Source organism: Pseudorca crassidens, chromosome 16 (genome assembly GCF_039906515.1).
Source record: "Pseudorca crassidens isolate mPseCra1 chromosome 16, mPseCra1.hap1, whole genome shotgun sequence".
In the NCBI taxonomy this organism is placed as follows: Eukaryota; Metazoa; Chordata; class Mammalia; order Artiodactyla; family Delphinidae; genus Pseudorca; species Pseudorca crassidens.
In genome coordinates this window covers 20665425-20688800 of record NC_090311.1, presented here as the reverse complement: position 1 = coordinate 20688800, position 23376 = coordinate 20665425, and the positions used below count along the sequence as shown (strand labels likewise).

At 37.7% G+C, this 23376-nt stretch overlaps 1 long non-coding RNA gene across 1 annotated transcript in view; it reads right to left on the bottom strand.

Moving 5' to 3' along the window:
* Positions 1–23376, bottom strand: part of LOC137208407 (uncharacterized) — a 135333-nt gene that overhangs the window by 22317 nt on the left and 89640 nt on the right. Inside the window, exon 2 of the long non-coding RNA XR_010935622.1 lies at positions 2864–3083. This is a non-coding gene — a long non-coding RNA (uncharacterized lncRNA). The remainder of the gene's footprint in view (positions 1–2863; positions 3084–23376) is intronic.

Sequence of the window (23376 nt, the reverse complement as noted above, 5' to 3'; positions counted from 1 at the left end):
AGCTAGCCAAAATCAAGCTGGCAGCTTGATTTCTCAGTAATTGTGATTAAACCGAGATCTGTTGAGTTTTAAAACTGCATAAGCTATTTGTAAGAAAGTACTTTTTAGGGGTAACTTAATATAAAGGAAGCAACCTATTAATAAAATAGTATTTATAGTGTTTAAAAAATGTGGGGTCTATAGGACTATCTCTTATCTATAGATATTAACCCATGGATAATACTTACAGAGCTATTTGGTAATGAGAGCTGACAAACTGGAAGATTCAATCAATAAAATAAAAGCTTTAGCAATAGTAATAGCAGTGATAATAATGCTAATAGTAGTAATGCAATTAAATATAGTTGAAAAACCCATCTATTTTACCTCTAGATATTTATAATATGCGTGATGTTTTGCTTATGTTATCTTCCAAATATTCAATATGCTATGCCAAAGGAAGTAGACAAAACTAAATTAATAAAGCTAAATTAGCATGTATTAATTCATCATCAACATGACTTCGTGGCATTTATAAGCAAAGCATTTCTCCCATCCTGTATCTCTCATCCTAAGGTCTCTGTCAAATTCCTAGTTTCTCTGTTTTCAATCTTTATGTTCATTCCCTTCAAGTCAATATGATCAACACCTCTTATTTTAATTTATTGTTAAAAACTTATATGTTAGACTCTGACAAGAATAACATAAAATATTACCCTAAATACACTTATTTAAAATCCTCCCCAATCTACTACCCCAATATTATTATAACTAATGTTTTCATAACTATTTCAAACAATTTCATATAGGTACTTGTATGAGTATATGTAAACTATGATTTTTGTGTAAAGGAAAAATCATTATTTTTGCTCATTTCTTCTACCATTATTTTTCCCTATCACCTGCCAAAACTATTGTTATTCTGTGATGTAAAGAAAAAGTACAAAATGTGTGTACCTTATTGTACATAAATTTTATCTCGTAAGAAAAACACCCTGCAAAATATTGATGTCTAGTTAATGATATGCATTAAATAAAACATTCAGATATAAATACTGATATCTAGAATTTATTTGAAATGTAACAAAAAATGATGGATCAGCAGATGGATAAATGGATCTGCAGGAAGTACTGTAAAATATTAATTGCATAATATTGGTGGTAGATGGTTAGGTATTCACTGCAAAATTCTTTAATTTTTTTTTTTAATGTTTGAAATTTTCCTAAGAAAATGTTGGATAAAGGTAACTAGAAGAGCCCCAGATTCCTAGAATACAATAAAGATCAGGTGTGATGTTTTTACAATAATCTAGGGAAGAAATAATGAGGGAGTAAGCTGGGTAGATTATATAAACTGAAGGCTTGTGTGTCAAGAAAAGCAGTCAGAGAGATAAGATACTAGGGAAAAAGAAGCAAGCAACGATACTTGGAAATTATCTGATGTCCAGAGTGATGAAAAGTAAGAATTTAATTATGATTAGATAGTTCTAGCAGAATAGAGATTCTGGAGGATGCAGAGGTCACACAGTGCTGGTAGATAATAGAATTCCAACTAGCTAGAGTGGAGAGACATCACTTAAAAACACAAGCACTTATTCGAGAGCCCTAGAGTAGCTGAAGGCTGACCTGCAAGAGCTTTGGTTCATAAGTTGAACTGGATCATGAAAGCACTGCAGCCAGAGGCTCCCAGCTAACTGGCCTGGTTGCATGAGGATAGCAAGTTATTTCTTGAAGGGAAACCTTAATGGTGAACTTCCCCAACTATCATTCTGAACACTCTGAATGCCATATTGTTGAGAGTCCGAATTTAGTTGTCTACTCAAAGATTTTCGAGTGTTGTTCTGATGGACAGCTAAATAGTGGCTTATTTTGACATTGCTGAGGTTGGATTTTAGGCTTTGTTAGGGTGGGTCTAGTGTAGGGCTAATCTAGGGTTAGAGAAAACTTCCTCCTAAAATGTAGCTTTTCTAGAATTTCAAATAAATGCCTGGGTTACTTAGTGATGTCTCTCCGCCCTGGCTGGTTGGAATTTTAATATCGCCCAACACTGTGTGAATTACAGAATCTCCAATAAGTTCACAGCTTACCAGTAGCTCTTCTCTATCAGGCCCCGTAGGACCTTGTCTTAGGCATATGAAGCTCAGTACTCAGCCAGAGATGCAAGGGGACCCTGACACAGACTCTGGGGCTACTTCTCAGGACTGCTTCCTTTTGAAGGCCCTAGGGCAGAATCCCTTCCTTGTCTCTTCCAGCTTCTAGAGGCTGCTGGCTTTCCTTAGCATGTAGCCACATCCCTCCTATCTCAGCTTGCATCCTCTCATTGCCTTCTCTCTCTTACCTACTGCTTCCCATTTATAAGGACCCTTCTAATTACATGGAGCCAACATCTCCCCATCTCAAAATCCTGCATTTACATATATCAGCAAAGTCTCTGTTATATGTATGGTCACATATTCTTAGGTTTCAGGAATTAGGACATGGACATCTTTGGAGGGTCATTATTCAGTCTACCATACATATGAAGAGGCAAATTTCTCTGAAGTCCCAATTTCAACAAAATAAAAATGATTACGTACCTTTTCAAATATATTCGAATTCCAACTATTACATTCCTTAAAAACATACTGACCAAACACACACACACACACACACACACACACACACACACACACACACAATTGTAGCAGCTTTGAATTAATCATATAATCCCATGGACAATTTCCTCTTAATAGCCCAGAGATGTGGAAGACTAAATCCTATGTTTTTACAGGAAGACTCTTCTCTCTATGAGATCTACCTGCTGCAATCTCAAGGCATTATAGATTGAATAAAACTTTCATTTAAAATAACACTATGAAATTAGCCTTGGAGAAGAACCTCATACCTGAGGGTGAGATGGCTGTGCATATATTTAGAATGTTCTTCTTTCTAGGAGCTCTTGGTTTCAAATTCTCTCCTCTGTGCACAGCAATTTACCTTTGTGAAGTGACTTCCAACACTTCTTTTCAGTTTTCATTCTCCTTAACGTGGACTGGTCTTTCCTGATAGATTGCCATCATTTAAAATTCTCAATAATATTCCCCTGGAGGTTTTCTCTCCCTGCTCTGCAATATGAAACGATGTACAGATATTTATCAGAAACTCAGGACACTTTAACACATTAAATGTCACTTCTTGGGAAATTGTAATAGTAAGTCAAAACATGCAGCCTAGCTACAAATAGCTTTACATGTGTTTCTCTTTCTTTCTGAACTATTATAGAGTAATGTAAATAATATTACCCTTTCACTCTAGCTTTTTTTTTTTTTGCGGTGCGCGGGCCTCTCACTGTTGTGGCCTCTCCCGTTGCGGAGCACAGGCTCTGGACGCGCAGGCTCAGCGGCCATGGCTCACGGGCCTAGCCGCTCCGCGGCATGTGGGATCTTCCTGGACCGAGGCACGAACCCGTGTCCCCTGCATCGGCAGGTGGACTCTCAACCACTGCGCCACCAGGGAAACCCCTCTAGCCTTTTTTTAAGATGGAGATATTTCTCCCAATCTGGGACATGACCTTAACAGTTAAACTATCTCTTTTACTTGACATGGTCCTAGGTCTGAGGAATGAACAAAATACATTCTTCAAGGAATTTGAAACTCAAAGAGGATGAGTGAATTATACACATTTAAATTTAATACAAAAAAACCCCAGAATTTAAATTAGGCTTTTAAATGCCTCAGTAGCTCAAAATTATATTTGGTTTTATGTTGCTTCCTCTCAGAGTGTTACGCTTGACCCTTAACCTAGACCACAAAATATTTATGCAGAAAGGATACTCTCTTCCATTCAGAGTCACATGTATCTCCTAGCACAGGACTGAGCAAACTAATAATAATGCAATGCAGAATGGATTTATTCAGCAATTCTGTCATCAAAGAAGCTGTTAAGAGAATGAAAAGTCAACTCAGAGAAAGAGAAAGGAAGAAATCTGTGTGTGTGCATATGCATGTGTGTACATAAATTTCATATATATAAAGTTTTCCAAAGTGGGAAAATCAACTTATAAATAAAACTTATAAATAAGTTATACTTATAACTTATTCAACTTACATATATTCAACTTATAACTTAATCAACTTATAAATAAAATCAACTTATAAATCAACTTATAAATAAAACTATAAATAAAGCTCTATAAATAAAACTTGTACCCAGCTCTATAAATAATGACACACAACCCAACAGGGAAAAAAATGGACAAAAACTCCAACTAAACAAACAAAAAGACAACTTATTTAAGCATTTTATTTTATAAAAGAGGATATCTAAATTGCTAATAAAGCTATGAAAATGCATTTAGCTTATTTAATTACTAGGCAAATGCAAATAAAACCATGATGCCAAATATGCACACATCCCCCAGAAGAACTAAGATAATAATGATACTAATGAGGAGGAGAAAAAGAAGGAGACAGAAGGGGAGGAGGAGAGAGAGGAGGAGGAAGAGGAAGAAGAATTTTTTTTTTTTTTTTCCGGTACGCGGGCCTCTCACTGTTGTGGCCTCTCCCGTTGCGGAGTACAGGCTCCGGACGCGCAGGGTCAGCGGCCTTGGGTCACGGGCCCAGCCTCTCCACAGTATGCGGGATCTTTACGGACCGGGGCACGAACCCGTGTGCCCTGCATTGGCAGGCGGACTCTCAACCACTGAGCCACCAGGGAAGCCCAAGAAGAATTTTTAAACAGAGAAAAGAATACCAAGTGTTGGTTTGGAAGAGGAGTAACTGTGGCTCTCAAACAGTATTGGAGGGGTCTTTCCCCGGTGGCGCAGTGGTTGAGAGTCCGCCTGCCGATGTAGAGGACGCGGGTTCGTGCCCCCGTCCGGGAAGATCCCACATGCCGCGGAGCAGCTGGGCGCGTGAGCCATGGCCGCTGAGCCTGCGCTCCGCAACGGAAGAGGCCACAACAGTGAGAGGCCCGCGTACCGCAAAAAAAAAAAAAAAAAATACTGAGGGAATATAAGTTGACAGGCCCATTTTTGAAAACTATTTCAGATCAGTGGCATTACTGGCCTCACTTATTTACCCCGCCTTTTGTTAATGCCCTTTGCCATCAAGAAGCAAAGTATGATCTCTTGCCTTTCAATTCTGTGTTCCTTTATCTGACTTGCTTTGGACAGCGTTAGCAAAAGTTATAGAAGGAGAATCTTGTAAAAGCACTTGTGCATTTCCACTTGTACCCTTGTATCTTTGCCTCTGTAATGAGAACATGCTTAGACTAGATGCTGGAGAATCAGAGGTAAATGGGGGCAGTCTTGTCCCAGTCAAGGTTACCCTAAATCAGCCAACAGCCACTCTGTGCCCACACATGCGAGCCGGCTCATCCATGAACAGCAGAATAATACAGCTCAACTCCAGTAGACCCCAGTGGAATACACTGCTGAAAACTCTTCAATGATACTTCATTGCTTTCCAGGTAAAATCCATACTCTGTAGTACAGCTTAGATGATGTCACCTGATGTATCCCTTCCTACCTCTTCAGTATAGTTATTATTCTCTTATTTTCTCTACTTTCATATATAGCCATACTACAAAAGTGTGAAAAACAATTATAATTTGTCACCTTTACTTGATTATCCTCCCTTCTGTTGTCATATATGAGCCTTGGTAAAGAGCAGACCCCCTGTAAAGAGGATGGGTTTGAATATCATGTCCATCACTTATCCTCCCAAAAGCTTTTACTTTTTTTTATCTGTGAAATGGAGATACTAACAGCAGTTAACACATAGGGGGCTCGAGGGTATTAAGTGCAGTAACTTATGCCTGGCACTCACTCCACAAGTGTTGGCTGCTGTTATTAATAATCTTTAGTCCTCTTTTGTTCCTCTTACAATCCCCTATTAATCTTTCAACATACAGACCACAGATTCTCAAACAGCCATTGCTGACAGTCCTTGCTGGATCCCTCACCATGCTCATCCCTCCACTTTGTTCCTCTTACACCCCGGGAATGCAATATGGTAGCTCTTAACAATAATATGATAATAGCTGATCTCTTTGTCTCCCCTCAGAGAACTGCAAGCATCCTGAAGGCAGGGCCTGGGCCTGGTTCACTTTTGAATCACTGGTGCCTCTGCACCTAGTCCACTGAAGACATTCAGTGAACATGTTTCCTTCTGTGAATGTTGGAAACATCAAGGCCCAGCTTTAGCAGAGAAGAGTATGAACAGTCATAGTGGAAAAGGTTGTCAAGGATGGAGAGTTCTTGGCTCAGTTAACCGTTATTTACTCAAGTGTCTTCTACATCTGTGACTAGAAGGGGTGTGTTGCCAGCTAGCTGAGTTCGGAACATAAAGAGCTGGTAACCCAGGCATCCTACCAGGATCCTGGGTCTAAATAACCGTGATCTAGCCGGGTGTTGGCTCAAAACAAGAACAGCTGATTTTTCATGTGGTTACAAACTCATTTTCCCTCAAAAATTCTACATAGCACTTTGCTTCAAAAGTGCTAAACTGATCATTTATTGTGGGGAAAAAACCCACAAAACTATCACTGAGAAGCCAAAATTTGGGGTGAATATGAGAGGTTACCCTCATCAAAAGCATGATGGAAAGTGGAAGGTCTTATTTTGATGAATCTGCCAATTTTTCTACTTTCCAAAAGCAACAAATCTGAATGTGAGACATACAGTGATTTTCCCATCTGGAATTTCAAAGCAGTTTATCATTAGTTTGGCCACATTTCTCTTTGAAGAAAGATTGTTACATCCAGAATTAAGAATATGATAGTATTATCCTTGAGGGAACTTCTTCATTTTTAAGCCCAGTTTCCACTGTTGAGGAGATTCGTTTCCCTTTTTTTTAAAATTTTTTTCTTAGTATGTGACAAAATTAAGAATCAATTAGAAAATGCACAGGAGAGGTTCAAACACACACACAAATTCATAGATAGATAGATAGATGATAGATAGAGAGATAGATGATAGATAATTTTCCCAGAATCTCAAGCAAAATTCTCTTCATAAATCCCTGCTTTTGTATATAGAGAATGGCAGTCCTCTTTGGATTCCTCAGGATGACTTGGCAATTACTAGTGCAATTTTTGTGGACACAAGTGAAAGTCAGATATTGACTGTAAGTTTTCAATTTGATTAGTATACCTTAGCTCTTTCTCACTCTTTTTTTTCCCTTTTTATCTGACTTAAATCACTTCCAGAATAATTCCCTTTCCCATGTTGTTTTGATTCAGAGGATGTAGGTAATATATAATACTTAGCTTTTGTAAAACCTTTCATTTCATGAACAGAAATAATTGAACTGCTGTTTATTCAAATATTTATCACTGCCCTTAGGGTATTTTGATGATCCTACATGCTAAGAGCAGTAAGATACCCAAGTAACAAATTCCAAATTGCTGTATTCATTGATTCATGGGTAAATTGGATGCTTTATCCATTTGAATTCCAAACATCATTTAGTATAAATAATAAAAGCATTTGGAAAGAAAAGTCAGCTATAAATTCAATAAACTCCCAGTAATTCACCATTCCATGTAATGTAGTGATTTTGTTTCGTTACATGTTATAGTGAGCCTAACTGGTGTTAGAAGTGCCTGATTCCAATAAGGTATTTGAGAACATGGAACTATTCCATCATGCAAGGATAAAAAATACTATATAATAGGAATACAGAGCATCTGCTCAGCATAAAATATTGTTAAATCAAAGGTCTTAAAAATATTAGATATTTGGTAATAGATGGCATGCATTGACTAGTTGACTAAACACAGGCAGTTTTGAGGAATGTTCCCAGATGCCCAACTTCAATGGACATTCTCAGGGAAGACTGAATGTCACCTCCGGAAAAATAAGAAAAACAACTGTTAAGGGGGAACTCTTTTTATGACCAGCGTTCCAAACTCTCTTCAATCTGTATATATTCTTTGCATCAAATAACCTGTACTTCTTAGTATCTTTGTAATTGAGATTATGTCCTGTGACACATGGCACAGCAAGAAGGGTTTGAAATTGATTTTACAATGTGGTCTAATAAGTGCAAGAAATTGGATGACTAAGTTCAGGATAATAACTTGTCCGTGATCCAAACAGGAAAGCACACACTCGCTTTTGAGAACAGCATGAGAAACCATGGAAGGAGGTGGTCTGACTGTGAATGCAAAGCTATTAATTAACTGGGAGTCTAGGAAGGACGTCCATGTTGGCAGGAATCAAAAGTATCTCCTTTCTGCATCAACATGATGTACTAAGGAATGGATAACATTTTATTATTACACCCAAAGGAGTAAACTAACCAGGCACACTAAACTAGAGAAATGATTCAAAAGAAACATGAATCCTCTCTTCAAGACTTGAATATTTTTCTCTTTCTTAGACTTTATCTGGAAAAAAGGCCAGGAGCTAAGTCCAGAGAAAACATTACTGTGATTTTCAATAAGGCTAATTTGGACCACTAAAAGAAGGTCAAATGTGTCTTCCCCTAACCACCCATGAAATAGGCTTACCAGTAATCCAGTTTCTGCAGGTGGAAAACTGAAGGCAAGAGACCAAACCATGCTGAGAGACAGAAACAGACATAGTAACCTACAACCACCATATTTGTGACTGAGGTATGATTCTGCTTTCAGGCTTAGAAATCTGAAATAACTATTTAAGATATTAGCTATTTAAAAAAAAATAAAGGAGCATTAAATCCCTGGTGATCACACGTATTAATGTGTCTCTATTTTCTCATTAAAATTATTGAAGTTCATGAAGTGAAGGACTTTAAATAAATAAGAAGTAAACCAAATGTTTTAACCACTTCTATGTAAATCTATCCCTAGGTAACATTTCTGAGTCTGTACTTTTGGGAAATTTGAGGCTTTTTTAGGGGATGATAACTATGTTAGTAGGTAACACGTCAAAGACCTGATAAAATGAAATGGTCACTCTGCTGGTAGACATCATTGCGTAAAATTGACCCTGACTCTAAGATGCATATGTATGCTTTCCAACTCTGACTTCTATGTCTTTGTCCTCCAGTACAAAGCATTTCTCTCAACTTGGTGCATTAATCTGATGGGTTGTTACAAGCAATAGTGACTTGTGGAAACTAAAACTACTAAGGCAGAGGCTCCAAATCTCATCCCCTTGTACGTAAGTGCCAACTGGAGGGCCAATTTTTAAAAATCCATATTCCTTAGATGTGGAGATCATCTTTTTGTTGAAATACTGATATCTCACAATTTGTTACTTATTACTTTATTTCATGTTTTTATCTAAATTTTTGCAGCATTTACAAATGTTGGCAAAATCATTCAGTCAAAATCCAAATCACCAGCTTTCTCATACTTCCAAATCCCAACCCTTCCTGGGTCCTCTATCATGAACATGTTGGCTTTCAACTTAAAGTCGGCTTTAACTTAAAGTCCTTTATCCAGTCAGTTGCCATTTTTTAAATTCAGTTATAAAGAAAGCAACATTTATTGGGAGCTTAGTATGTGTCTTGCGTGGTGACAGGCAGAAATGCTGTCTCTGAATGGAGCCTCAAAGGCATATATGCCCTTTCTACTCCTACTACCCTATGGTAACATTCCCCTACTTGTTCTCTTCTCTTGTATACGGCATTTACTAGCAGGGAATTTTGTTACCTGGGGAACTAACATCTATTTTGCACCATAAATAGGATAGCAATACATGCCAAGACCTTAGTAAAAAAAGAAATAGGTGTCACTTGATTTCTTTGTTGATAAAACCCCTATAACTGCAGGCCCTAAACAACCAACCATCAAGTAACAGAACTGCACAACACAATGGTCCCATTGTTCTTTCTAGAAAGATCATTCTATTTAAATTTAATAGTTTATTTAATCATATGCTGTATACTTATAGTGCTTTTAGTCAACGTGAGTGTGGTGTGTGTGAGTGTGGTGGGTGTACCTGTGTCTGTGAGTGTATGTGTGTGTGTTGAACTTGCCCCAGCTATTTATAATTCTGCAACGTATTATATTCATCACTGGCCATTTCTCATGGCATCTTCAAGCATCTCTGTTAAAAGCTGGAAGCTACAAAGACTGGACAAGGAGTTGCTGAGAATAAATAAAAACAGTCAAGACTGAGGCCAACTTTTACAACCTGGAGACTATTTTAATTTAACAAAATTTGGTCTTCTTGATATGAATAGAAATACCTTCACATTTGCCTTGTCCTATCCTGGAGAAATTAATAAATTAAAGAAGTGAACAAAATTTTCTTCTTAATCACGTAGACATTGCTCTGCCTTGCTGCAGCTATGGAGATAATGAAAATTAAAATATTTAACAGTGGCTTCCCTGGTGGCACAGTGCTTAAGAATCTGCCTGCCAATACAGGGGACACAGGTTCGAGCCCTGGTCTGGGAAGATCCCACATGCTGTGGAGCAACTAAGCCTGTGCACCACAACTACTGAGCCTGTGCTCTAGCCCCCGCACACTGCAACTAGAGAAAGCCCACACGCAGCAACGAAGACCCAGCGCAGCCAAAAATAAAATGAATAAATTTATTTAAAAAAAATTTAACATTGCAGGCACAGCCCCTGCTTCCCTCTGAAACAGGTCCTCTTGCTTGTGTTTGTATTAAGTTTGTTTTTTCATATTCATTACAGAGTTCTGTGTGGCTCTAAGAGCTGTATTCATTAAATGTGGGCAGTCAGCCTAGAGCATCAATCAGATAAATAGCATTCCATTTGAAAATCATGCTTTTTTTGTGGCCTCGCTTCATTTTATCTTTGTCCTTGCCCCTTGATTTAATTTATTCATATAATCATAGATGCCACCTGAGGGATTAGTGTTAAGGTGGAAGTTGCAATTTTTTGTTCTAGGGAGACAAAATTACAGATGCTGGTGCTTGAATACCTGACAAAGGTGCTAATCTCTTCCTAAGAGTATCACCCCACCCAATGCCTTGCAAGATCTCTGTCTCCAACAGCAGATTCTATGGCACAGTAAAAACATACCATGGACAGTATATCTAAGAGTTAAGAGGTTTTGGTGTAAACCTCCAAATTCAGATTTTTGCTCCTTCACTTACCTCACAACCTCATGGTTACCATTTATTTAACTTTTTGAAGCCTCACTTTTATCATCCATAAAGCAGTGGGGATGAGTGAGCTTACAATGAAATAAATGTAATGCAAGTAGCCAATACCTGGAACAAAGCATTTGTTCAGTAGATTTTAATGATCATTTTCTTCTCCTTTTTTTTTGATAATACTGGGCATATAAGAAGCTTAAGGAAATTTACGCCAGTGTTTCTGTAGACAAGTGAATTCAACAGAATCGTCTAGAGCTGTTTGATAAAAAATACGTGTTTTTTCATTCAATACCCCATAGATAGTGAATTAGATACTATGTTTACTATATGCCTAACCGCCCTTCTAAGTGAGTCTGGTGGGCAGTCACACTTGCAAATCACTATCTTATTCATTTCACCCTAAATTCCATTGCTCAAGTCCCTTTTGCAATATTGCTGCCAAGTGTTTCTGTTACCTTGGCTTAAATATTTTTAATAATGAACTCAAAATGTCCCTTGAAGCATCTCTGTCTATATATAACAGTTTTAAGAAGTGATTTCTTCTATACAAGCAAAATTTCTCTCCAGCATCCCTCATATGCTGATGCAAATGCAAACCTCTAGAGTCAGGCAGAAAAAAAAATCAACCCCTCTCTGTGTCTGACAGTCATTCATCTATTTGAAATCATAATTGTCCTCCAAGTCTTCTCTCCTGCAGACTCATATATTGCTCACCAAATTGCCAATCCCCATTTTCCAAATTCATGTTTACCTAATCTTTGCCAAATATATCCTACTGCTAGAGTTCCAGGTGCCTGAATACTTTTCTAGGCTCTGACCACTGGGACACCTTTGGAAGTTTGCATTTACTTAATCTAATCACCTTCACTTGGCAAGAGGAGATCAAAGATGCATATAAGGGCCCATTTGAAGTTAACTGTCATCTGCTACGAAAGAATCTTCAAATATATTTTTTTTATATCTAAGTGTTTTACAACTCCTCAACCATCCTATGAATGATGCAAATTCAGTATCATGGGTTTTATTATGAACATCTGAGATTTTAGAGTTGGGGCAAGAGAAGTGTACAGGGCATTGGGAGAATAGTTTATAGCTGAGGCAATTGAGGTCCTAGAAGGTCATATGCCTTACCAAAGTTTATATACCTAGTACTATACATATATTGTTTGTTTGTTTGTTTGTTCATTTTCTAGTACAATAACTGTTTGTGACAAAAAGATTTCCTACTTCTGTGGTACAGATAACTCAAGCCAGCAGCTTCTAGGCAGGTTTTGTTCACCTTCATAACCTCAGTTCTTTTTCATTGTTGATGTTTTAATTTAAACCTACATTTAATAGTTTAAAAATATCAGTTGAACTAAGGAGTCATGGATTTTACTTAAAAATTAGAAATCTCGCAATTCCGGGCCTACCTTCCCACAGAGCAGCAATATGTTGGACCTCCCTTTAGTTTGGGTTCATATTTCCTGCCGGGTCTCTGCAGACACTTAAGTTTGCCGCACCACCCTATGGAATAGTATTGCCTACTTTTTTTTTTTTTTCGGTACGCGGACCTCTCACCGCCGTGGCCTCTCCCGTTGTGGAGCACAGGCTCCAGACACGCAGGCTCAGCGGCCATGGCTCACGGGCCCAGCCGCTCCGTGGCATGTGGGATCTTCCCGGACTGGGGCACGAACCTGTGTTCCCTGCATCGGCAGGCGGACTCTCAACCACTGTGCCACCAGGGAAGCCCATACATCAGATTTTTTAAAAATTGATAACCACTCACTAATGCCTCAGCTTCGTGACTCTGCTTTCTTACAAGAATTTCCTGTAAGACTTTTACATTTCTGATCCTTGGATGCTGAATCTCTGGGTCACTCAGTCATCATTTTACCCTCTAAAATTAAATACATAGAACCCATTTCCTAAATCCTCAGTGCTACCTGAAAAATCATAACAATTATACTTCAGATTGATTTGTGTCATGTCCAGCATTGTCAGATCAGGTTTTATAATGGTTAACCCAGTGACCAGGGCCAAAGGCTAGAATATGAAATGGGGATACAAATAAATGCTCACAGCAATAATATTCTTTTTTCTACCAGTGAAATGAGGTTACAACATGACAACATGAAGTAAACATCTATAATGTGTTAAGTCCAGAATGAAGAATAATTTCTCCAATTAAATGAGTAGAGAGGGTAGATTTAGAAGGCTTGAAATCTTTATCTGGCTCCTTACTAATATTATTATGGAGAAAAAGATGAAGAAAGAGTAGATTTTAAAAACAGACTCTTAGAGAGGAGACCTTCAAGATGGCAGAGGAGTAACACATGGAGATCACCTTCCTCCCTACAAATATATCAGCAATACATCTACATGTGAAACAACTCCTACAGAACACCTACTGAACACTGGCAGGAGACCTCAGACTTCCAAACAGGGTCTTGGTGCTCTGGCCGGGTGTCAGGCCTGAGCCTCTGAGGTGGGAGAGCCGAGTTCAGGACATTGGTCAGCCAGAGACCTCCCAGCCCCACCTAATATGAAATGGCAAAAGCTGTCCCAGAGATCTCCATCTCAACACTAAGACCCAGCTTCACTCAACGACCAGCAAGCTACAGTGAGGGACACCCTATGCCAAACAACTAGCAAGACAGGAACACAACAACACCCATTAGCAGAGAGGCTGCTTAAAATCATAAAAAGTTCACAGACACCCCAAAACACACTAGTTGACGTGGTCCTGCCCACTAGAAAAACAAGATCTAAACTCATCCACCAGAACACAGGCACCAGTCCCCTCCACCAGGAAGCCTACACAACCCACTGAAACAACCTTATCCACTGTGGGCAGACACCAAAAACAACATGAACTACGAACTTGCAGCCTATGAAAAGGAGACCCCAAATGCAGTAAATTAAGCAAAATGAGAAGACAGACAAATACACAGCAGATGAGGAGCAAAGTAAAAACCCACCAGACCAAACAAATGAAGAGGAAATATGCAGTCTATCTGAAAAAGAATTCAGAGTAATGAATCTAAAGATGATCCAAAATCTTGGAAATAGAATGGAGAAAATACAAGAAATGTTTAACAAGGACAAAGAAAAACAAAAGAGAAAACAAATAATAATGAACAATACAATAAATGAAATTAAAAATTCTCTAGAAGGAATCAGTAGCAGAATAACTGAGGCAGAAGAATGGATAAGTGACCTGGAAGATAAAATAGTGGAAATAACTACCTCAGAGAAGAATAAAGAAAAAAGAAAGAAAACAATGGAAGACAATCTCAGAGACCTCTGGGACAATATTAAACTCACCAACATTTGAATTGTAGGGGTCGCAGAAGAAGAAGAGAAAAAAAAGGGACTGAGAAAATATTTGAAGAGCTTATAGTTGAAAACTTCCCTAATATGGGAAAGGAAACAGTCAATCAAGTCCAGGAAGCACAGAGAGTCCCATACAGGATAAATCCAAGGAGAAACATGCCAAGACACATATTAATCAAACTATCAAAATTAAATACAAAGAAAAAATATTAAAAGCAGCAAGGGAAAAGCAACAAATAACATAAAAGAGAATCCCCATAAGGTTAATGGCTGATCTTTCAGTAGAAACTCTGCAAGCCACAAGGGTGTGGCAGGACATATTTAAAGTGATCAAAGGGAAAAACCTACAACCAAGATTACTCTACCCAGCAAGGATTTCATTCAGATTTGACAGAGAAATTAACAGCATTACACAGAAGCAAAAGCTAAGAGAATTCAGCACCATCAAACCAGCTCTACAACAAATGCTAAAGGAACTTCTCTAGGCAGGAAACACAAGAGAAGGAAAAGACTTAAAATAACAAACCCAAAACAATTAAGAAAATGGTAATGGGAACATACATATCGATAACTATCTTAAATGTAAATGGATTAAATGCTCCAACCAAAAGATACACTGGCTGAATGGATACAAAAACAAGACCCATATATATGCTGTCTAAAAGAGACTCACTTCAGACCAAGGGACACATACAGACTGTAAGTGAAGGGATGGGAAAACATATTCCATGCAAATGGAAATCAAATGAAACCTGGAGGAGCAATTCTCATATCAGACAAAAGAGACTTTGAAACAAACACTATTAAAGTGACAAAGAAGGACACTACATAATGATCAAGGGATCAATCCAAGAGGAAGATAGAACAATTGTAAATATTTCTGCATCCAACATAGGAGCACCTCAAAACACAAGGCATATGCTAATAGACATAAAATGGGAAATCGATCGTAACACAATCATAGTAGGGGACTCTAACACCACACTTTCACCAGTAGACAGATAATGCAAAATGAAAATAAATAAACAAACACAAGCTTTGAAGGACACATCAAACAAGATGTACTTAATTGATATTTATAGGACATTCCATACAAAAACAGCAGATAACACTTTCTTCTCAAGTGCACCTAGAACATTCTCCAGGAAAGATCATATCTTGGGTCACAAAACAACCATTGATAAATTTAAGAAAATTGAAATCATATCAAGTATCTTTTCCGACCACAATGCTATGAGACTAGATATCAATTACAGGAAAAATGTGTAAAAAATGCAAACACATGGAGGTTAAACAATACACTACTAAATAATTAAGAGATCACTGAAGAAATCAAAGAGGACATAAAAAAATACCTAGAAACAAATGACAATGAAAACACAACAACGTATAACCTATGGGATGCAGCAAAAGCAGTTCTAAGAGGGAAGTTTACAGCAATACAATCCTACCCCAAGAAACAAGAAACATTTCAAATAAACAACCTAAACTTACACTTAAAGCAATTAGAGAAAAAAGAACAACAAAACCCCAAAGTCAGCAGAAGGAAAGAAATTATAAAGATCAGATCAGAAATAAATGAAAAAGAAATGAAGGAAATGATAGCACAGAACAATGAAACTAAAAGCTGGTTCTTTGAGAAGATAAAACCATTAGCCAGATTCATCAAGAAAAAAAGGGAGAAGTCTCAAATCAATAGAATTAGAAATGAAAAAGAAGTAACAACTGACACTGCAGAAATACAAAGGACCATGAGAGATTATTAGAAGCAACTATACAGCAATAAAATGGACAACCTGGAAGAAATAGACCAATTCTTAGAAAAGCACAACCATTTGAGACTTAACCAGGAAGAAACAGAAAATATAAACAGACCAATCATAAGCACTGAAATTGCAACTGTGATTAAAAATCTTCCAACAAACAAAAGCCCGGGACCAGATGGCTTTACAGGCTAATTGTATCAAATATTTAGAGAAGAGCTAACACCTATTCCTCTCAAACTCTTCCAAAATATAGCAGAGGGAGGAACACTCCCAAACTCATTCTACGAGGCCACCATCGCCCTGATACCAAAACCAGACAAAGATGTCACAAAAGAAGAAAACTACAGGCCAATATCACTGATGAACATATGTGCAAAAATCCTCAACAAAATACTAGCAAATAGAATCCAACAGCACATTAAAAGGATCATACACCATGATCAAGTTGGGTTTATGCCAGGAACTCAAGGTTTCTTCAATATATGCAAATCAATCAATATGATACACCATATTAACAAATTGAAGAATAAAAACCATATGATCATCTCAAAAGATGCAGAAAAAGCTTTTGACAAAAATCAACACCCATTTATGAGAAAAATCCTCCAGAAACTAGGCATAGAGGGAACTTACCTCAACATAATACAGGCCATATATGACAATCCCACAGCCAACATCGTTCTCAATGGTGAAAAACAGAGACCATTTCCACTAAGATCAGGAACAAGACAAGGATGCCCACTCTCACCACTATTATTCAACATAGTTTTGGAAGTTTTAGCCACAGCAATAGAGAAGAAAAAGAAATAAAAGGAATCCAAATCAGAAAAGAAGAAGTAAAACTGTCACTGTTTGCAGATGACATGATACTATACATAGAGAATCCTAAAGATGCTACAATAAAACTACTGGAGCTAATCAGTGAATTTGGTAGAGTAGCTGGATACAAAATTAATGCACAGAAGTCTCTTGCATTCCTAAACACTAATGATGAAAAATCTGAAAGAGAAATTAAGGAAAAACTTCCATTTACCATTGCAACAAAAATAATAAAATATCTAGGAATAAACCTACCTAAGGAGACAAAAGACCTGTATGCAGAAAACTATAACACACTGATGAAAGAAATTAAAGATGATACCAACAGATGGAGAGATATACCATGCTCTTGGAATGGAAGAATCAACATTGTGAAAATGACTTTACTACCCAAAGCAATCTACAGATTCAATGCAATCCCTATCAAACCACCAATGGCCTTTTTCGCAGAAGTAGAACAAAAAATTTCATAATTTGTATGGAAACACAAAAGACCCTGAAGAGCCAAAGCAATCCTGAGAAAGAAAAACGGAGCTGGAGGAATCAGGCCCCAGACTTCACACTATACTACAAAGCTACAGTAATCAAGACAGTATGTTACTGGCACAAAGCACAGAAATATAGATCAATGGAACAGGATAGAAAGCTAGAACAATGGAACAGGATAGAAAGCTAGAACAATTAATTCAGCGGCTTGAGAGTGAGACACTTCTGGGTTTGAAATTTATCTCACTTGGACAAACTACTTAAATTGAGCCTCAATTTCCATATCTATAAAATGGGTAAAATACTAGGCTTGGAGGACTCCTAGAGAAGATCCCTACCCTCTCCTTCTGCAGCGGCCCTCTGATGTACATGCCAGGGCTGAGGTTCCCGTTTTCAATTGATCCCGTCTTGCTTTCCATTCGCTTAGGATTCTGCACAGCTACTCATCCATTGAAGATTATCCTTCTATGTTCAAGAATACTGACGGATTTTCTGAAAATCCTTTCTAGCATTTCAAAGGATTTCGAGTAAATAACGGAGGCTGTATTTTATGCTTGGTTCTCTGTATTGAATCAATTCCAAACGTGTGCTTCAAATGGACATTCATCCTCAATTCATACCCTTCTAAAGAATTGGGTTTCATTTCTTGTAAGGATTTTCCTCTAATTGCACATAACCATATCCTTTAAAAAATTTGCATTGTTATCTACAGCTGCCCCCTCCTTCTGCTGGAGAGAATCTCTCATCTATATCCTGATTAACCAGCTCCTTTAGAATGAGCTTCTTAAGGAATGTGAGTAAGATTTTCATCTAACTTCTGATATTTCCATAGTACAGGACAGGCTCATATTATCACATGTTCATGACTTATTGCTCCAAATTTAGCACCAGTAAGAGCTTCACATAGCTAATAAAGTGAAAAACAGGATTAAATTAGGGTCGATCTCCCTTAAAACAAGTGTCAACTTTGGGAGAGTCGAACCTCCCTTTCGTGTGAGATGATTAAAGATTGACAAACACTCACCCATCAGGCAAAGCTGTCTCAGTCACTCTTCAGTAAAGCTGAGGTTTGCTACATCTGCTGCCAAGCATGACAAACCCAAATCAGCTCAGGTGCAGGCTACTAAACATACAAACACACTAGCACCCAGATATAACAGCAGAAGAAACTCTTCAGAAACCTCTAGCTCAGTGATTCTTGAGACAACTCCTAGAACAAAAATTCCAGAGCCACACTGCCACTTTTCCCACTTCACTTGTTATTTTAGAAGTGTGTATATAGGGAGCTTCCCTGGTGGCGCAGTGGTTGAGAGTCCGCCTGCCGATGCAGGAGACACGGGTTCGTGCCCTGGTCTGGGAGGATACCACATGCCGCGGAGCGGCTGGGCCCATGAGCCATGACCACTGAGCCTGTGCGTCCAGAGCCTGTGCTCCGCAATGGGAGAGGCCACAACAGTGAGAGGCCCGTGTACCACAAAAAAAAAAAAAAAAAAAAAAAGTGGGTATATACATAACATACTTTTAAACATAAAACATATATATGTTATGTATACATGTATGTTATATATACACACAAAATGTTATATACATAATATATATAACATTTTATTTAACTATATAGTATACTGTATATAAACATATATAGTATCAACTCAAAAATAAGCAAAAGCCTCAAGGTCTAATTATTGAAATTAGGAGGGTAGCTTGATTTAGAATCCAACCAAGAGTTCTTAGTCCATTACTCAAGTCTTTCAAGACATCATCGTCAGGATACAATGTTAGTAATTCAGGCTCTGAGGATTTATGCAGGGTCTCCAAACACAGAAGAAAGGTTAACATGTGTTGTTTGGTTCTATTAAAATTAAGCTCAAATTTATGTTATCTCTCAAAATTCTGCATCCTCACTTTCAGAATTTTTGTTATATGATTTTTAAGAACCTGTAGAGCTAGGGTTCCCTGCTAACGATGTGCGATTCTTAAGTAACAGGTATCAATAAGGTTATCTAGAGTTTAAAGGGAATTTACTTTCAGTCTCCTGAGTCAAGTGCCAAATTTACATATCCTCAGTCTAAGGCATCAAGGTAGCATTCAGGAGTTGTGTGGTTTAGGGGACAGCTATTCCAGCTGGGCATGTGGGTATGTCCACTTTTCATGGATCCACAGTACATAGGGCACTCATTCAATTATTCATTCATGTATACATCCATTTTAAAATTTTACTGGAGAATTTCCTGGCAGTCAAGTGGTTAGGATTCTGTGCTTTCACCGCCAAGGGCGTGGGTTCAATACCTCATTGGGGAACTAAGATCCCACAGGCCTCGTGGTGCAGTCAAAACAAAAACAAAAACAAAATTAAAAATAACATTTTTACTAACATCTACAAAGTGTGAGTGTAGGAGGTACTTGGGCTAGCCCAAGTTGTTAGAAAAGACACTGGTTAAGTGGTAGGTGAAAAATAATTGAAGCCAGACAGCTTCTCTAATTAAAAATTACTTCCACTGTCCCTCCATAACCTCTTACTGAGAATTAAAATATACAAATAATAATTCCTCTGAAATATATATATAACGCACTAGACTATACAAATAAAAAGAGTTATTTATAAATCTATGGTGTACAAAATTACCCTTAGAAGAGGCAACATGATGACTTAACCATCCTTAGTTTGCTGGAGTGAATTTGTGTTTTATTTTGTTTTGTTTTGTTTTCAGCTATTTAAGGGTTAAGCATTTCTGAGACTTTTTTCTGAGACTGAAGTTTTGAGATAGAGAGGTTACTCTTCACTTCAATGAAGAATAAAAGAGCAATAAGAGGCTATGGAGAAGGAGTGGAACAGGAAGAGAGAATATCTTCTTTTTTCCTCTGTTTTTATTCACTTTTATTTTGAGGTATCTGGTGGATGTTAAGAAGGCTATAGCAGGCAAACAAACAGAGACTCAGATGTTGGAGACTCAGGTATGGAAGTTCTCAGCATATAGATGAGAGCAGCACGGTGCGTTGTGACCACCTAGAGGGGTGGCATAGGGAGGGTGGAAGGGAGACGCAAGAGGGAGGAGATATGGGGATATATGTATATGTATAACTGATTCACTTTGTTATAAAGCAGAAACTAACACACCATTGTAAAGCAATCATATTCCAATAAAGATGTTAAAAAAAAAAGAGATGAGATCAGCAGCCAACCACATGGATGCATTTGCTCAGGAAGGTTTTTAAAGTGAGAAGAGTTGCTCAGAAAAGTCCAATGAGGTAGACAGTGGGTCCCCATCAAAGAGGAAAATCAGTCCCAGGGGTGTATTTAATTTTGTCTTCAACACATGGTCAATGATAAAGCCAAAATCTATTTTATTTTAAATCTTTTCACTAAGCCATGCTGTGCCTCAGGTCAACAAGTATTTGTTGAGTGTCTCCTTTGTGCCCAACATGCATAAGCTACTTAAAGGAAGCAAAGTAAGGATAAGGCAAAGTCTTTCACCAGTCTGTAATGGTGTTGCACATATGCTAGTTGACTAGTTGCTAGTAGATATACTAATTCCCAGGCTTGGAAGTTCTTAGTCAATTTTTTTTAACTTTTTTGTTTTATATTGGAGTACAGTTGATTAACAATGTTATGATAGCTTCAGGTGTACAGCAAATTGATTCAGTTATACATGTATCTATTCTCTTTCAAATTCTTTTTCCATTTAGGTTGTTACATAATATTGAGCAGAGTTCCCTGTGCTATGCAGTAGGTCCTTGTTGGTTATCTACTTTAAATACAGCAGTGCGTACACGTCAAACCCAAACTCCCTAACTATCCCTTCCCCCCCAGTAACCATAAGTTTGTTCTCTACATGAGTCTCTTTCTGTTTTGTAAGTAATTTCATTTGTATCATTTCTTTTTAGATTCCGCTTATAAGAGATATCATACAAAATTTCTCTTTCTCTGTTTGTTCATTCACTATGACAATCTCTAGGTCCGTCCATGTTGCTGCAAATGGCATTATTTCATTCTTTTTAATGGCTGAGTAATATTCCATTGTATATATTGCCACATCTTCTTTATCCATTCCTCTGTCAATGGACATTTAGGTTGCTTCCATGTCTTGGCTATTGTAAACAGTGCCCTTATATGCCCTCATCATTTATATCAACTCTCTTAATCATTACTTCCACCAAGAAGCCTTCTCATAGCACCACTGGTAATAATTTTAAAGACAAATTTGACACATGCAATGTTAATTATCTTCTTATGTGTCCATATCTTAACTCAACTAAATAGAAGAGTCCTCAAATGTTCTCAACTGATCTCCTCCAATACAGGTGATTAGAGAAATATTTATTGGAAGAAAAAAAGAATAATAGGCAATTTAAGTGTTATAAGCAATAAAAGTAAATAATACAATAGAAGCACTGATTAATGACTTGACTAAGGGTAGAAATTCTGGTGTGGATCCAGAAATCATGAGTTCTACTTCACAAACTGATTGAATAACCAAATTATAACTACCAGGAACTCCAGTTTACACTATTCATAGGATGCAAATAAAGCTACTTTTCCTGAGCTTTGAGGGGATGAAGGAAGTTAAAATAATGCTAATAGACTCTAATAACACTGTATCTTCTTAATACTCCATTCTCTGTTAGACTCATTGAAATGTTTCTAGTTTAGACCTTTAACAATTCTGCACTATACCTGAGTGACTGTAGCTTAGAGAGGTCTCTAATTTTGGCAAATATTCATTAAAATGAAAGGTCACTGGAGCCCCTGGAGGAGGGTTCTGTTCAAAAAGCCAATTAGTTTAGTTTCAACCCATGACCCTATCTGCTCAGTACTATAAGGCTACTATCTTATTCTCTTTTATATTGTCTTGATTTGAAGTTAGTTTTTATTCAGTATAATATCCATGACCACAAAGATAATTTAGCTGTAATAATCAGTATTACCTGGTCAAGAATTAATTCTAGGGAAGGAAGAAGCTGGGTGTTTAGAGAACCTCAGGAAAAAAATTTCCAACTATTTGGGACATGTCACTAATTTGAGGATAAAAATGAACTGTCCCATGATGGTATCATATAGAACTCCCTCCACTGTACCTACGAGATCCTGCTGAAAATAGTGATGGGATCCTGAGAGAAGTGATACTGATATGATGGGTTATGAAAAGCAATATGGTTCTGGTCATGGTTCTGAATGTATACAACATTTTCCTTACCTCCAAAGAATAGAGAAGGGCGGATCAGAGCGATATTTAAGGATATAGTAGACAGAACTGGTCTTTGATAAATAGTAGTTAGGTCCAGTTTGAACTCTCAGTTTCTGCATAATGAGTCACCCTCAAACTCTACCTCACAAACACTTAGCAATGCTTCCTCCCCATCCCCCTACTTACTCTCCAACTCTCCATTTGCTTGAAAGTGTCTATGACTATGTCACTTCTCCCTAGAGTACATCCATCAATATTCATACTCTATTATTTATTTTGTTTCCAATACTTGGTTATCATTCTGCTGGATTCTATGGGGTATGCAGCTCTCAAAGGCTAAGTAGGCTAGCAGGAGTAAGGTGAAAACAGTATTTGTGGTTCATTGACTATTCAGCAGTCTAGGCTATGAAATCCAATGTTTTTTATTTAACATCTATCATGATAGATGGACCATGATACAAATATCATTGTCTATAAATTTTAAGATGCAAGAGCTGAGATTCAGAGAGGTTAAATGATTGTTTCAAGGTCACAGATTTGTTACTGGTAGAACTTTGGTTTAAAAATAACTTTAAAATCCATGCTCTTTCCACTGCATTATGTTTTTAGAAGTAATGGTAAGAAAGAGTTTAAAATAATAAACTAGGGCTTCCCTGGTGGCACAGTGGTTGAGAGTCCGCCTACCGATGCAGGGGACACGGGTTCGTACCCCGGTCTGGGAAGACCCCACATGCCGCGGAGCGGCTGGGCCCGTGAGCCATGGCCACTGAGCCTGCGCGTCC